The 16986-nt window shown below is 41.0% G+C and overlaps 1 protein-coding gene across 6 annotated transcripts in view; it reads right to left on the bottom strand.

Moving 5' to 3' along the window:
- Nucleotides 1-16986, bottom strand: part of MID1 (midline 1) — a 400427-nt gene that overhangs the window by 165128 nt on the left and 218313 nt on the right. Inside the window, exon 1 of one of the 6 annotated variants that reach the window (XM_019495008.2) lies at nucleotides 11479-11884. The exons of the other annotated variants lie outside the window; for them this stretch is intronic. The gene's annotated coding sequence lies outside the window, so the exon portion shown is untranslated. Of the gene's footprint in view, nucleotides 1-11478; nucleotides 11885-16986 lie in introns of those variants that run through there. 6 annotated transcript variants of the gene reach the window in all.

Genomic DNA, 16986 nt, shown 5'->3' with positions numbered 1-16986 from the left:
TCAGTTACCTGCTGGGCTGGTCAGAAGTGGGGGAACCCGTCCCTTATCAGAGCATCCTGCCAGAGCCTGGCCACACCCTCCTCTGCTCAGCACTATGGCAGGGAAGGGAGGGCTGCTCTAGTGCCCCCCTGCTCCTACCCCCAGCTTCTAGCCTGAGCCACTGCAGGCATGTGCCTGCATGTCTGGGATATCTGTGCAGTTACAAACTGATTTATCCTAGCTAGGTTAGACTAACCTGCAAAGATTGAATCAATTCAGGCTCAGGCTTTTTGAATGTCTGTCCCTAGCCCCTGTGTTTTTAAGGCAATATGCCAAAGACAATCTAAATTGTGCTATCTAACCAACTACAGATCTGCTATTACTGTTAGGCTGGAATTTTAAATGATTCCATGCAAGTCATGGCATTAATCCATCCACAAACTGTCTGAAACTAAAGAGTAATTTTCTTGAATTTTCACATATAGAGTTTCATTTTTCTGGGATTTTTGAAGAACTTGCAACCACTTGAAATCAGAGGACAGATGACTTCAGAAGTGATTTAAAAAGGCAACTAATGCACATAAACAGAAATTCAAATTATTTATATCACAGATACTGTTATGGCTTTGCAAAGCAGTAATCCAGGAAATTATTGCTAAATGAGTAGTGCTGGAGAAACTGCAATGGATAAAGAACCGTAGAAAACGGAATTTGGTATTTTAAAAAATTATGGAATTATTGACAGAAAATTATAAATGTTACCAAAATTATAACTGAAATGACAAATGTGGCATTCTAAAAATAGAATTAACCCTTGTGGGTAGACATCACAGAAACAGTGAACACAAAAACAGAGATTTGTTCAGCAAAAGCTTGGAAATCAGAAATCCCCCTTACATAATGGCTCTACATATAATTCCATTTAATTCATATGGATCAGGGGAATTGTGATAGAAGAAAATCAGAAGTTAAGAAACAATGTGTCTTGAAACTGTCTATTAATTGATGGAACTGTGTAAGATGAATGGTCAAGGGTGATTATTGGTCAATAATCCTATAAACACTTCTTCATTAGCAACATCCAACAAAACCTGAACCATTGAAATCTTAACATTTATTTCAGTAAGAAGTTGATAAAAAGCATATTCTCCAAGAAGCAATTAAGATGTTCTTCTTGGATCTGATCAGAATTATGCATCCATTCTCCTGGCAGTGACAGTAAATTTCTAATGCACAGAACGTATGCTACAAATGTGCTAATGTCTATCTGTCTTCCCCCTTTCCCTTCCCTCCCCATGCAGATGACAATCAGGGCTTCACAAACCCCTAGCATCTAATGAAGGAGGATGTCACTTACAAAAGCTTGTATCTTTCTGAACCACTTAGTCACTAAGGTCACATCCAGACAAGCATGGACATTTGTTTCCCTGGGGACAAGTAGCAGGTGTGCCACTGCTAATTGTCCCCAGGGAATGCCTGTGCCATGTGCACTCTGGCATGCAGCAGGTTACCCCTGGTGGGGCAGGGGAGGCTGCGCCCAGCAACTGTGCTGGCCCCAGAAGCCTTACCTGGGGTCCTAAGAGTGTCCCAAGCTGCAGCTGTGGCAGGAAGCCTGTCTGGCATCTGGAACATGGCTCCAGCCAGCCAGGTTCTGCTTTTGGGCAGGGTGCGCTGCCACAACATGTGCCACCCTGCTTCTTTTTGGCATGGGTTTTATTGACTCTGGGATCTTCCAGGGCCAAGCCCCTCCACCCTCTCCCCCTCAACCCCATGCTGCAAGCACAAGCTTGGGGAACACCACGTGTCCATGCTCATCTGGACATGGCCTAAGGTGTCAGCCTGCACTACGTTCTGCCCAGCTAACCCTTTTAAGCAGCTCTACCTCTCCACCTCTTTCTGGGGTAATACTGATGCCCAGCAATAATATTGTAGAACTGAATATTTTTCCTCACATTTTCTATGGCCCTGTAATTAAATACAACCAGAAAACCGAAAAATCTTCTGTCTATGGAGTTGGACTAGATTCATACTTCTACCTACCTTCCTACTTTTCTTTCTAGCTAATCATCGAAGTCTTTGAGTGTCAGTATTTCCTATTTTCATGTCCAAAACACACTGAGTGTCGAACTTCAAGATATATTATTTTCCCTCTAAGATAAGCTACATGACTAATAATGTTACTAAAGGCACAGAATGCCACCCATTTTAACCTAATACACTCTGGACAATGTTAAATATTGTTAATGTCTAGCTAGTTGTAAGATATGGATTGCAGTAAAACAATGCTTAAAAGTAAAACCACGCTTAAAAATAAAGGGTCATAATTTACAGTTTATTAAGGGCTATCTGTATCAGAGGTTGCTAGAGAATTCCTTGTTTCTGAATCAAAACATACAGAGGTAGACCCACTGATTCTTATTCCTGCTGGCCCCTACTACCTGCGAGGGGGTGGTGAAGGAGAGAGTATTTCACAGGTAGGATGTGGGTGAGATGGGAATGAGTAACAGTGTAGTAGTGGATATTTTTCAAATCTGAGCCTCCACAGCAATAAGGTTTCTAATACCCATGATGCAAGTCTGGGTTATGCTCTTACATTCCTAAATTGTGCTTTTGTCAAGGGGCCCTGAGTCAGAGAGAGGCACCCAACCATCTCTCTTATCCATATTAAAGCACATTTAAAATGGGGTAACTTGGAAAGCTGGAAATTCTTTTATGTCATCTCACTAACAAGCTTTCAATGTGCTACGCTTTGGCGAGTAAGGTTCAAAATATATCCCAAATAGTTTTTCTTGGCATTTTTTGCAGCAACATTTGCTGACAATATGTTGCCTTAAAAGTGAATATAGATTCCAAAATGAGAATTTCAGGCCCCCTCCTGCGAACACTTACAACCGATGTTTAAATTCTGTGGGAATTTGGAGATATGTCCAGTTATGCAAATAAATAAATGTTTGAAGACTGCATCTTTAGCAGGTACAGATACTGACAGATGTAAATATTTGCCAAAAAAAAAAAAAAGGCCCACTCTTTCACTTTATATGAATCTCATATTTTTTAAATATAATTCCAGACTTCCATTAGTGTAATTTCTTATAACAAATATACAGTTGGGAATGTATTTATAATAAATTTAATGAATTTAGGAAAATACTCAAAAAGAGAATGTGAAGGTTTGTAATCTGGATATATAACCCATCAAAGGCAAAATTAAAGTGCCAGTATTATAGCAGTCAATTCCTGCTTTATAAGGTAGCAAGCTTTTCCTATAAATGCACTATAAAATCCAATGAAGCATTTACATTTTTGTCATAAAATCTGATATGAGCATTGAAAGAGTCCAGGAAAAAATGAATTGTGCCTAATGTGTAAATTAATACATTTTGAATTTCTAGTACTACCCCTGAAGAATGGGAAAAGCGTGATTCTTTTTACAGGTTTCAACCTGCTCTGGGATATAAACTGAATAATTCTGGGGAACAGCTATGACCATTACATGACAGATTCAAGAGAGAATTCTAATGCTATTAAGCACACTCATGGCCCATTGTTTGCCTCCCTTCCATTAACTACTTTCAACTTGTATAGCTCAGACCTTTGAGGTCTATGTTTAACTCATGATATTAATAAATGCCAACAGCAAAATAACAAGATTCACGGACATGTTTTTAAAAGGTCGGTAATCATCCATATAACCAGCTTTTCAAAGTTAAGAAAAATGCCAGATGAACCAAAGCCTTCATTACACTAGGGAAAAAAGTTACCCTTCCATAAAAAAAACTTCATCTAATGCAGAGCACATTCTTCCTCCCAGTGCCTACATCACACAAGTAAAGATTAACAGATATTCAAAGAATGGTATCCACTCAAAAGCTTCTGACATACAATAGTAAATATGTCATAATATTTCATGAGCACTCTGTGTTATTTATAAATGTTCATTGCCAAAGGAATAATTAACTGTGCCATCTACAAGTAAACTACATTAACAATATTTACATAGTGTTTGGAACAGTTTACAGCAGATGGGGGGGGTTGGAACATAAGAGATGTTAAATACAGCAAAAGTACATCTGCTGCATCATTTGTGCTTAAACAACCGTATCATCCAGTTTGTGAAATGTATGGCTACTATTATACACTAGTGAATTTCCCATCAAGAATGAGGAGGCCAGCACTGCACCACCACCACCCTGTGCCACCACCATGTCCAAGGAGCAGAGCTGGGGGGGGGAGGGGGAGGGGGGGAGGCAGTAGCACTGGCCTTGCCTTCCTGCTCTGTCCCCTCCATCCCTGCTGTCATGGCGGCGCTCTGCCATCCCACTGTGTCCCCATCATCCCCTCCATCATGGCAGCACTCCATCACCTCCATCATCCCCCATCCCCCACTCTGCATCCAGCCCCACCCCACCCCCTTGCTCCATCCCCACTGTTCCCACCATCATGGTGGCATCCCTACCGTCATTCTTGATAGGCAATTCACTAGTGTATCATAATGGCCATACATTCAACAGACCATGCCCTGCCAGAAGCCATGCCTCCCCAGAGCATTACAGACAGACAGACTAAGCCCATTATATATAGAGAGATTGTTCTAAAAGTCTAGTCCTTGTATCTGACTTCAGGGTGATTGAGAAGACTCAGCATTCCACAGGACTGGGGATCTTCACACAGCTTCATTTCCCATCATGGCTAGGGACCGACATTCAAAAAGCCTGAGCCTGAATTGATGCAATCTTTACAGATTAGTCTAACCTGCAGAGCTTGAACCAATTTGCAAGTGGATAGATGTTCACTTTTGAAACAAGAAATGTAGGTGCATGCCTATAGTGGCTCAGGCTAGAAGCCAGGGGGCACTAGAGCAGCCCTCCCTTTCCTTCCATAGTGCTGAGCTAAGGGGTGGGGGTAGAAAGGCCCCAGAAAGATGCTCTGACTAGGGAGGGCTTTAAACCCCCACCCTGGCCTAGACAGTCCCCAGCCAGACTGTGGCCTGGAGAAGGAAGGGAAAGAAGCTCTCACCAGGCTTTTCCTGGCTTGGGGTGGGAGTGTTGCCAGACCTCATCCCCTGTCTAGTACTCCGAGGTAAACTGGAGTGGAGAGAGGGAGGATTGCTTGTGTGGATTGCATGAATCTGTTGATGATACTGAGCTTTTCAATCTCCCTCTCCCTGCTTTTTCATACTGTCTGTAGCAAACTGACAGGCAAGGGAGCCAGCAGGGAGCTGATAACACAGGATTTTTCAGCCCATCAAGAAAACAAAAGCCTCTCTCATTAATTCAAGCCTTTCTTAAACAGCTTTTTACAAAAAAGGAATGGAGTGACATGACCAGCTGACCTGCTGATTAGCTCCAAAAAGCCCTAAGTGGACACTGTCCTATCTGTCTTTGTCTCAGTGAAATTGGAGACACACACACAGACACCTCTCAGCATTAGCTAGCACAGGGGTGGTGTGACCATGACCAGATGCTGGCTAGGGTCTAGGCTGTTCTGGTGCATGCTCTGGGGGAGAGGGGAATCGAGGGAGGGGTATCTCTGCTTGAGCAGTGAGGGGGGGTCAGGGGAAAGCCAGGCAGATGCTGCTGTTCCTGCGGTCCCCTGCCCCCTTCTCAGCCAGCCAGAGCAGTGATAGTGCTCCAGGTAGGAAGGAGAAGGGTGGAGACAGCCCTGCTGTCTGGAGCAGACAGCCCAGGTCCTGACTGAAAAGTGTGTTGGGATGCTTCGGGACTTTAACTTAACCCAGGAAGGGGTCTGGGACAGGCATTTCATAAACCAGTTTGAACCAAATCAGTTATGTCTGATACTACATCCAAACAGGTTATCTTAAACCAGCTTCGGACATTTTGAAACTTGTTTATGTGCACTGAACTTCTGTTTTGTTACAGGTTTAAACCAGTTTCTGATCACTTAAACCAGCGTATGTGTAACATGTTTCCCTAGCCAATGGAATACAATAACCATGGAACAGGCAACTGTCTGGCTGTGAAGCCCACACTCTTAAGGCAAGTCACTGTCTACCCCATATGTTGTTTCTCTATTTAAAAAGTCTCCAGTTTTGTTAGTTAAGGGATTTACTTTGCAATAGAAGGAACAGGAGAGGAGTTAACATAGGCAGGATGCACTGGGGTCTGTCTTGGCTTCTTTGTACTGCACTAGTAGCAAAAAAGGGCTAGAATGATATAGCCTGTTCATGGCCAACTGGGTACAATTTAGAAGAGACCTGAGGTACAAAATAAACTAAGGACACTTTGGTTTTGCAAAATTCCAGAGCAAAGATCTAAATATCTACAGGTCCTGGGCTGTATGGCAGCTGCTTTGTTTTACATTGCCATCCGATAGTGATTCTAAAGCTGGCAGTGACAGTTTGAGAGTGATTACCTCTGTAAAAGGAATTTTCAAGAGTAAAGGAATGACATGGTGGCTAATCTGCCAATATCCCTCTCCTTGCAGTTTCCACAACCCCAGGCACCCTGATCCAGCAATCAAATGTAGAAGCTATTTCATTTCATGCTACTGACCATGCAACCCCAAAGACTCCTTGCAATGTTTTTGGCTGAGAATGAGTAATATCTCTTGGCCTCAACCGTGGCCTTTTTCATAGCTCTTTGTTGAATATGCATAAGTTGCATATACAAAAGGTCTAGATTGTCTCATTTCCAAATTCTGTTCCAGATGTTCCCAGCTTCAGCATTTACCATTAACTGTACGCATTTCTTTGGACCAATGGCAACAAGTGCTAGTTACAACTACCAGGCAGAGTCTTTAATGTAGAAGAGGGGGCAGCAGGATCAAGATCAAGGGCAGCACAAAGATGGCATAAAGCAATGTTTGAACCCTCCTTCCACCAAGCTGTGCTGTGAACTTCGTGGTCTCACAGTCTATGTGGACCAGAAAATCTTGTTTGTATTCAGAACCACCCTAAACTCTGCACTGAGAACCTGAATATAGGTTATATGGAATCAGAAAGAACCACAAGTTCTGTTCAAATATCACACACAGATGTAGTTTAACATAGCAGCAAGGGGTGTTGCAGGAGCTGCAACTGCCATAAAGTTATGACCTTAAACATCTCACAGGACTCTGAGAATTTAAACAGGTTCATTTGGGGCTAAATAAAGCTCTTTATTTTTTTTAACTTATCACCATCCTATCTGTCAGGAACACTGTCAACCTTCACTACCTTGCTACCTTTTTCCTCACATCTTTAGTTGAAAAGGCCCAGTTTGGGGTATTTTTGATTCTAACTGACCAGAAATATATTCTTAGTGCTAAACCCTGGACATTTGTACATACTACAAGAGAGAATCTGCTGCCTAAATTCTAAGAGTTTAATATTTAACATTTTATCCTATCCTACTTCCATGTTTGTTACACACATAGTGAATCATATGAGTAAAAATTAATAAGTGTATTTTAAAAAATTGCAGTAAGGCAATCAGAAGGTTATTTTTTTTTTTTTTATAACTGCGAATCACTGTAAATAGATTTAAAAGAAACAGTAACAAAATGCATTCTATCCTAATACAGCCCCCTCCATTCAAGGGTCTCAATAGTTTCACATACGTTAATGGACCACTTTCTCTCCAAGTCAAGAAAGCTGCACTAGCATAAGAGAGAACTTAATCAGTAGAGCCTCTCATAGTCTCACTGAGGGAGATACCTATTTTTACTTATAGAGAGAACAGAGAACAAATTATAGCTGCTCTATTGCTAGTGCCATGCTTTAGTGCCCCCCAGCTTCTGGCCTGAGCCACTGTAGGCATGTGGCTGCATTTCCTGAGACAGAGGTAAATGTCTGTTCACTTCTGTTTCAATTTAATCTGTACATCTTAAATTAACCTGTAAAGACTGAATTGATTCAGCCTCAGGCTTTTTGACTGTCTGCACTTAGACAAGTTGTGTATCATTACTGAATCGGTGCAGTAACTTAGGCAATTAGAAACCAACTATCTCCAGTCTTCTCGATTTGGAGAAAGAAATTAGAGTATTTACAAAAAGCTTGAAATTTTACATTCTGAGGAAACCAAGAAATGTACTTGATTCAGGAATGAGTCTTGATGTGGACACCTTCTCATTATTACTTGAGAACCATCTTAGTTCTGTTCAGTTCTGGCCTCGTATCATATTCCATTTACTCACAGGCCAGAGTCTTGTTTTCCAGGTGCTGACCTGCAAATTAAAATAGGCTCCTCATGTCTTATGAATACAAGAGAGGTGTGAACTATGGCAGTATTGTCTGAACAATGTTTAAATAGGACTGGCTCTAGGATTAAGGAAGAAAACTGAACTTTGGTATCTAATTATGAATTTCCCTGGACAAGACTGTGATTTGTCTTTACAACACTGTGTAAGTGAACCCACAGGAGTGAAACCCTTCTCTTTTCTCACTCCTCCACCATGACTCTTACCTATAGCACTACCCTTCATGCTGGAGGGACAGCCTGTTACAGAGGCTCACTTCTTCTCCCACTCAGTATATCAGCTAGCACACACACTGCCTTGTCATATGTGCTGGCTGGTGCACCGACCCAATATCCCATGGTGAGTAGAAAAGAGCGCTGTGCCTGCAGGGTCCTCACTCAATCTCTTCATTATATCAGCCAACACAGCTTGGCCTACATGGAGAGGGAAGTAATTGCCTACTGGTAGTGGCCAGTCACAAATTGCTTCCCCCTTCAAACCAAGGGGAAAGTGGTGAAAAGAATTGTAATTTGTCACTATTCGTATGTGGTCTGTTCTGCTCTGCAACACACTTTAGGTAGGATGAGATGTAATATTCAATCCTGTACCTTTACACTAAATGAAATTGAATCCAAGTGAAAGGATGGATTTTACCCGCAAAGGTTTTACTTCACTTTGTCTGAGTATTTTGTTTTGAAACAGGCTGTAAAAGGCCCTGCAGAAAATCAGAACATCCTTGCAAGGCTTAATTTAGAGGAACACCCACATTGTTTCAATTTTGTGGGCACTCTATTAAGGATACTGTCTCCCTATCCTGATCACATGCTGGTAATCCCATGCATCTTTTTTTCTGCACTTGTGGGCACAGAAAGATAAATCATATAATTACCTTTTCCCACACAATCTTGCCTGAAGGGTCTATTATGGCCATCCCTGACAAAAGCAAATGAAACTGAAGTATCAATAGACAACTTAGATGACAAAGTGTCAAATTTTGTTGGTTCATATAAGGAAGAAAAAATACAGAAGATTAAGAAGGATACAGTTGTCAAACACCAGAACAGAAACAGAGTAGTTTTTAACATATTCACTATCTAACCATGGAAAAAGTTATAGCATCATAGCACAGCTCAATCCAGCTGGAAGGTTCCAGGGGGAAAAAAAGAGAAAACAGAGACATCTGAGTACGGCATCTGAACTGAATTTTACTGAACACACAATTTTCAGATCTTATTAGACACTGTCTTCAACACAAGGATTGCTACTAGATTCTTTACTCTTTCAAGTCAAAGCTGAGACAGTACAGAAGTTGGTCACTATTCCTTCTCTGATGTAAACTCATCAAGGTTGTGATCCATACAGACCTGAGAGATCCTGCTAAATGACCATATAAAATCAATGAGAAATATTTGTGTTCCTCAACTCTCAAGATGAGGCTGTAACAATAGGATCATATTTTTATCCACTGAATGTTGCTGGCTGGGTTAGTGACAGATGTAAAATAAGAAGCTGTCTTATTCTACACCCTATAGCAGGTATGCTTAACCCCCAGCCTGTGGGCCAGATCCAGCCCTCAGAGTCATGTCATCTCACCTGCATGGCTCTTCATGGACCCAAACATTTGGCGGCAGGGGGACAGCATTAATTGATACTCCCCTGCTGTTAATTTTTGGACCCATGGAGAGCCCTCTGACTCAACAGCGGAGAAAGCAGTGCAAGGCCTCATCTGAGTGGCACAAGGCCTGATCTGGGTGAATTCAGGCATGCAAGGCCCAATCTGGGTGGCATGAGATGGAATATAGGCATATGGGGCCTGATCCAGGCAGTTCAAAGCAGGATCGGGGGCGGGGGGGGAGGGGGCAATCCAGGCAGTGACTTCATGTGGGATCCAGCCCATGGACCAGCCTTGTGTCACTCATCTGACCCATGGGGCCAAAAAGTTGAGCACAACTGCCCTACATCACACCAAAAGAAAAATGAGGAATCATCTCTACACAGAATAGAGGGATCCATACACGAAAGCATTCACCACAACAATCTCTGAGTATATTTGAGGATAGCATGAAAAATTTTAATAGATAAGTTACACCTCTCTGAAAGGTTGTTAATTTTCAAAAGGAAGCCTCCTTTAAAGTATCTCAAATTCTAGACCCAAGACAAGTTTCCTGACAAGTATCCCAGGAGAATGAGCTGTAGCTTTAACTGTGTAAAAATGAGTAATGTGATAAAGGGAATTATTTGGATGTATCTGTACAATCTCCATTACATACATAAATACCTATGGTAATTTAAAAATTTGTCAGATAATTACCAAGTTTTGAAATGTCATGTTGGCAAACTCAGATGATAAATTCTTATACTGGAGGACCAAGCATTCATCTGATTTCACTATGTACATAGGACAATTGGTGAGCTTTATGTAAACTCAGCTCATAAAAAAGTGGATAGTACAATCAAGATCTTTTATTCTACCTTGAGCATATTGGTGCTAAAATGTACTTCCTTCATAAAAATCAATCTCTGAGGCATTATTCTAAAATACACCACGGTTTAAGATGGTACAAATTGATTATTCTCAAATGAACAAATGTGATTTCAAAACATTCACACAAGTACTGTATAGGGCTTTAGGGAATTACATGTTTAAATGACAGAACTGAAGAAAAATGTGCTACCTCATCCTTCATTTGCTACTTTAAACATAGTACTGTAAAATTCCAGCTGCATTTAACAGAATAAAGATGTCTAATATCCCTTTCAAGTTTATTTAATGCAGTCATTCTCAAGCAGGTTACCATGGCACGCTGAGGTGCCTTGGGATCCTCTCAGTTAGCACCGTTTGGTGTGTTAACATGATTCATGAGAGAAACCCAAAGATTTCAAAAAGGAATACATAGTGTTAAAAATATTATGACCTGTTGTGGTCTTTGAGTTCTTTCCAACAAAAGAAGTGCTCTGTTATTTTTCTATAGTGAAAAAAAAAGAAAATTAAGAGCTGGTATTTTCAGAGGGGTACCTTGAGTCTAAAATGTTTGAGAACACCACTTTACTGTCTTAACATCAATTGATAAGGCAACATATCACAATTAAAAAAAAAAAAACAGAACAAAAACTCAGCTTATTACTGAGGAACATTTCTGTTTCTTCAAAGCTTTCAGTATACGGATGATAATTCATTTGAATAGTGCCAGAAACCCAGAATGCTCTATTACCAACTTGTTAAACACATTAGAAAATATTTTCAAAAATATTTTCAGTGGCAAGTTTATATTTACATGCAAGCATCTGTTTCAACTCTTAAGAACATATAATTCGCATACCCACCGATGGATTTCGCCCTAGTTCTTTTGGCTGTAACATTGTAGTAGCGAAAAAAAGACCACGCTGACCCACTCAAAAAACCAGTGACAGGCAAAGAAGCCAGATGGTAGCAGCTACCACAATCCTAGTAATCCTGAAGCAGTACTGTGACTGTGTCTGTAACTGTGAGACAGTCAATGCTGAAACACAACAGGAAAATCTGCCCGACAATTCCAGGAAAACCAGCTCCACCTAATCACCTCCGCTAGAGTTTAAGAATCAAAAATCCCTTAGTAGTCTGACTGCCTTTGTCACCGACCCTAAAACAAATATCTGCTCTCTTTCAGCATTCATCTTAAATTGACTGAAAAAGCAACGAGGATCAGGTTCTTTCACTGAGCATCTCTATAACCTGGCTGACAATGATGGCTTGTAATAAGGACATTGGTTTGTTCTGCCACATAACTCAAACAAGTGGAAGCTCAGCCTGCTGTGTAATTAATCCAGAGCTGCATAATGAACTGCAGTTCCCATGCCCGTAATGGGAGACTGACCTGAACTGGCAAACCCTGTCATACAATGTGAACAGCTCAGAACTTTTCTTCCTCAGGGAATTTTGAATGCTACAGGACAAAGATAATTTGTCTACTCTTTTTTTTTTTTTCTTGAAATATTAACTTGAGAGAGACACGCGAACACTTCTTGTCCAAAGTTCACCTAAACGCTGTGACTGCTGCAGTTATACAGAAAAGAATTCTCTTCCCTAAATAAATACAGTGGAGCAATAACCCGGCTCTTTTTGTCTGAGAAGAGAAACACTGAATGACTGCCCTTGCTTAAAATGTTGCTGAATTATCAGTTTGCAAATCAACAAAATGCAACAGTAAACAACAGATTGACCAAAAGCACCCAGTAAAATGCCCCAGTGAATTTCTGATTGATCTCAAGTTATACCAGACATTTGGACTCCAATAAAGGTGTTAAAAAATCATATTAAAGTGGAAACAGCAGGAAAGAATTGCTTCCTTGTGTTCTCTGTTTTTCATGTTGCAATGCTTTCTTTCATGCATTTGTAACAGGGCACAGTGAAAGGAAACATATCTCAGATGTTTGGACATGAGGATGCAAACGCACATTGCTTTTGGTCTTTCTTCCCCAGACGAGTTTGCATTTTGCTCTCACTGAAATAATAAACAACCATTGTGATCATTTAATTTCCTATTCATTTCATTTCCTTAAAACAATGGATTGGAGCTGTTACAGACACACTTCATTAAAACGTTTTAAAGGTTTCTGCTGGTGATATCTGTTAACATGTGTCTAGCGAAGTACAATGATAACTTGTAAGTGGAGAAATGGAAATCCAAAAGGCAAGAGCAGTATACAGTAGAACTCTGATCCCTGGAACTGCTTGGATGACATTAAATGTCTGGTTTGTCAGGAATCTATTAGGCTAAGGATAGACATTACACCTCAACTGGTAAAAGTGATTGGAAACCAGTTAAAAAAATGTAACACAACAGAACTTCATTGCACTTAAACCACTTTCAAAATGGCCAGAACGGATTTAAGATAAATCTGGATGGATATAGAATCAGACTTAACTTATTTAGATTAAATTGGTTTATTGAACTTCTGTCCCAGATCCCCTCTAGATTCAAGTAAACTCATAGTCCCCCAGCATCCCACAATGCTTTGCACCTCCACCACAAGCCCCCACTCCCCCACAGGGTGGGCTGACTATTCTTGACCCAAGTTGTCTGCTTCAAGTGAGCTGGTAGGCATGCTCTAACACCCCCCAGCTTCTGGCCTAGGCCACTGCAGGCATATGAGTGAATTTCTGGAATCAAAAGTGAATGTCTGTTCACTTGCTTATTGGTTCAAGCTATGCAGCTTAGACTAACCTGCAAATATTGAACTGAGGCAAAATCTGCAGAGGAAAAGCTCACTGGAGCAGAAGCTCCCAGGAAGGAATTCTAAACATTGTAGTTAGCATTGCATCTTCGGGCTCTTAGATTCACCATGCCATAATCGTTCCATACAATGTGTCTTTTTTTCTGCACTGACATATGCATAGCCAGGCCATTTTGGGCCAGCCAGGACCAACACCATGCCATATATAGTTCTTAGCCATACAGGCTAGGGACAGAAGTTATACAAACTGGTTTAAGTTATCATAAACTAGTTTACACCTGTACCAGAACAGAAGTTCAGTGCACATAAGCCAATTTCAAAAAGGCTAAAGCTGGCTTAAGATAAACCTGATTGAATGTAGTATCAGACTTAACTGATTAGGCCAGACTTGTTTATGAAACATTTGTCCAGAACCCGTCCTGGTTCAAGTTAAATCAGAGTCCCCCAGCATCCCAGCATTTTGCAGCCCCGGCTGTGCTGTCTGCTCCAGAGAGCAGGGCTGTCCCTGCCCCTCTGCTCCCTAGGTGGAGCTGTGAGGGCTGGCTCACTGGCCTAACTGGCTTGGTCACTGCCCCTCCACCCCCACCAAACCCCAGCTGGGGTCTGAGGCCAGGGAGGGGGATTAAACTTCCCTTTCCCCGAGTACAGAGCTGCCCTCCTCTGCTTACTTAGTGATGGCTGTGACTGTGGACTACAAATTCCAGAGGTACCTGGAAGCAGGAACAGAGAGTGATAAACCACCCTGCAGAATCCTGCTGCCATGATTCTGGACTGCAAATCCCAGAGAACTCGGGGGCAGCAGGAAGAGGAAATGAACACATACCCATGCTGGATACATACCAGAGAGTCATGCTCTAGCACCCCTTGGCTTCTTTCTTGAGCCACTGAAGGCATGTGGCTGCATTTCCTGAATCAAAAGTGAATGTCTGTTCATTTGCTTATCGGTTCAATCTTTGCAGCTTAAACTAACTGGCAAAGGCTGAATCAATTCAGTCTCAGGCTTTTTAACTATCTGTACTTAACCACAGTGGCTAGCAGGGATGGATCCAGGGGAGGGGAGAATGCACTGGTGCACTTGCACCCCACTTTGATTCCTGTTCCCAAAGTTGAAAACCAACTTTCTGGCAGTGGCAGCAGTATTTCTAGTCAAGCAGTGCTGAGCGAGTCAACTGACTTTGTGGCTCATCATAATCTATTTTATCCCTCCTAAACCCTTCATTCCACAGGTGTTAATAACCCTCTCTTTTTTTTAATTGTCTTGATATTCCACCAATCAAAAATAACCTTTGTTCTGAAATTCTGCTGTCTGTTAGCTGCTCCTGGTAATGAAGCTCCTATTTCTTCACAGCCCTGCAGGTTGTTTTTAACTTTTTCCAATGAAGTTATATGTTATATTTGACATCTACATTCAAAACTGTGATCTTGAACCTAGGTGTTCAACTGATACCTAAACTTTTCAGGCAACTGTATTTAATATTTCATGTGAATTATTCATATTTGAATTTGATTAGGCCTGTGTGGAGTGCAACCCTACTTACTCTACCCACAAAAGTTGTCCCAATAACTTTGATAACTTTGTTTGTTACAACCTGCATTTCTAGAAGAATAGAATGCATGTTTCAAATAACTTTTGCCTGGGAACATACCAATCTGCAAACAAATTAATTGGTTTTGAACATGAAAAGAGAGGAAGGAACAAACAAATAAAGGAAAAATGGAAGAATTGACTCCTAAAGGCAAATATTTCTATTGTTACCCCAACCACATTATTGCATGTGCTAGTTTTCATTCAGCAGCTTTTATTCAAGCTAAATCATATATCCAATGAAGAGTCACCTCATCTCATGCCAAACTGTCATTTCTTCCCTCCCCTTAACTCAACACATTAAATATTAAACAGATTTTGAAAAAAAAAATGCTTAAAATATATTCTAGACTACTACTATCGCATGTATTTCCTAGTAACATTCATTAGGGTTCAAGTGTTGAACATGGGTAGTAACATGCATTAGGATTCATGTGATATCTAAATATCACAGGCAACTTTTTAACCCTGTTAAAACCCTGTCTTGCCTTTTTCTGATGATAGGGTCTCAAATATTTTTCATCTGATTCCTATTTCGCATTTTGGTTCTCCAGAATTCAGAGCCACCTGTGCAAGCTCTGTTGGAGAACTGCTTTGCTTAATTTGTTTTTACTGCACAACAGAGCCTTAGCAAGAAAAACGCTATTAGGAGCTGAAGAAAATCAAGACAGGAATAAACTGTGGACCAGCTACACTGAAAGGACATGGATTCACCACACATTAAAGCCCATGAAAGGAGAAAAGTAGGAGTGGCAGTTAAGCAACAACCTGTAAGAGGTATAGAGCTGTTCTACCACTGTTTTCTCTATACATGAACTCCATAGCTAATCATGGTGACAGCAGGTTGGTTCAGATACCATACAGATGAAGAAGATACAAAACACCTGTAATGTTTTTGAAGCACATCAGTTACAACATGCATTTCTGGATGTTTTTACCTAAAATTAATCAAAGTGTTTATGAAAAAGTGACTTACTTTTGTTGGGATAAAAAGTCTATTTCCTTCCAGAAATGGACCACCCATTTTCATGGCTAAAAAAATGCCAACATTTTTCAAGTGTTGTACATTCTCTGGAGGGCAGGGACAGAATTCTTAGGTACTCTCAGGCATCAGACAGATGAAATTTCATGGAATTTGCAGAGTACAAATGGAACGATCACAACTGGAAAAATAAAAGTTTCAGGACATCTAAGATTTGAGACGGGTGCTTGCTAGCTTTAAGTCCTCAGTTTGTGTCTTTGTTTAATGTATACACACATAATCATTTTATTCATCTTCTATATGAGACAATACCACACCTTGAATTTCTAAGAGAGTTTTCTGGCTATATAAGAGTAACATAGAAGGGTCTGGTGTCTCCGCCATATCCTATTTATGGTTGTTGAAAAGAAGTTGAGGGCTGCTAAAGAGGTTCTCTGATTCTTTCCCTGGTTGAACACAAAGGGTAGAGCAGCCCTACAGCTGCTCAGCACAGCAGCAGCTGTCTACATTCTAAGGCTCTATATTGCTTCTCCAAGTTGCAGATTTCAGGAGTATACAACAACCCTACCTATTTCCTCTGCCTACCTTATATATACTCCTGATATCTGCTTCATAGTGAGGTGGCAAAGGAGCTGGCTTTGGCCCCATGCTGTTGGTATCTGTAGCTTAAGACTCCTGTAAGGTTTGCATTCCCTCTTCACAGGGAGCAGAGAAGGACTGAGAATCCAAACTGGTTCCAGAAATGAACCAAAATCAAAAATTGGTTTGACAGCAAGTGCAACTCCAACAATGGAAGTCTCCCATGGAATTTAGATGGCTTCTTTACACTAAATTATTTTATATGGTTGCTTTACACTACATTCCCCTTTAAATGGATGTTTCGTGATACACCTCTGCAGTTTTTCTAGCTATACTTCCCTTCTGCTCCCTCAGTGATGGATACTTTTGAACAGGGATGGGCGAAATATGGCCCACAGACTGGATCTGGCCTGCCAAATAATTGTATCCACCCTGTGGCTGCCCCTGCAGTGCTCTACATGGTGCCAAGCCC

Source organism: Alligator mississippiensis, chromosome 1 (genome assembly GCF_030867095.1).
Source record: "Alligator mississippiensis isolate rAllMis1 chromosome 1, rAllMis1, whole genome shotgun sequence".
NCBI lineage: Eukaryota > Metazoa > Chordata > Crocodylia > Alligatoridae > Alligator > Alligator mississippiensis.
Note: the sequence above shows the minus strand (reverse complement) of the source record. Positions and strands in the feature narration are given on the sequence as shown.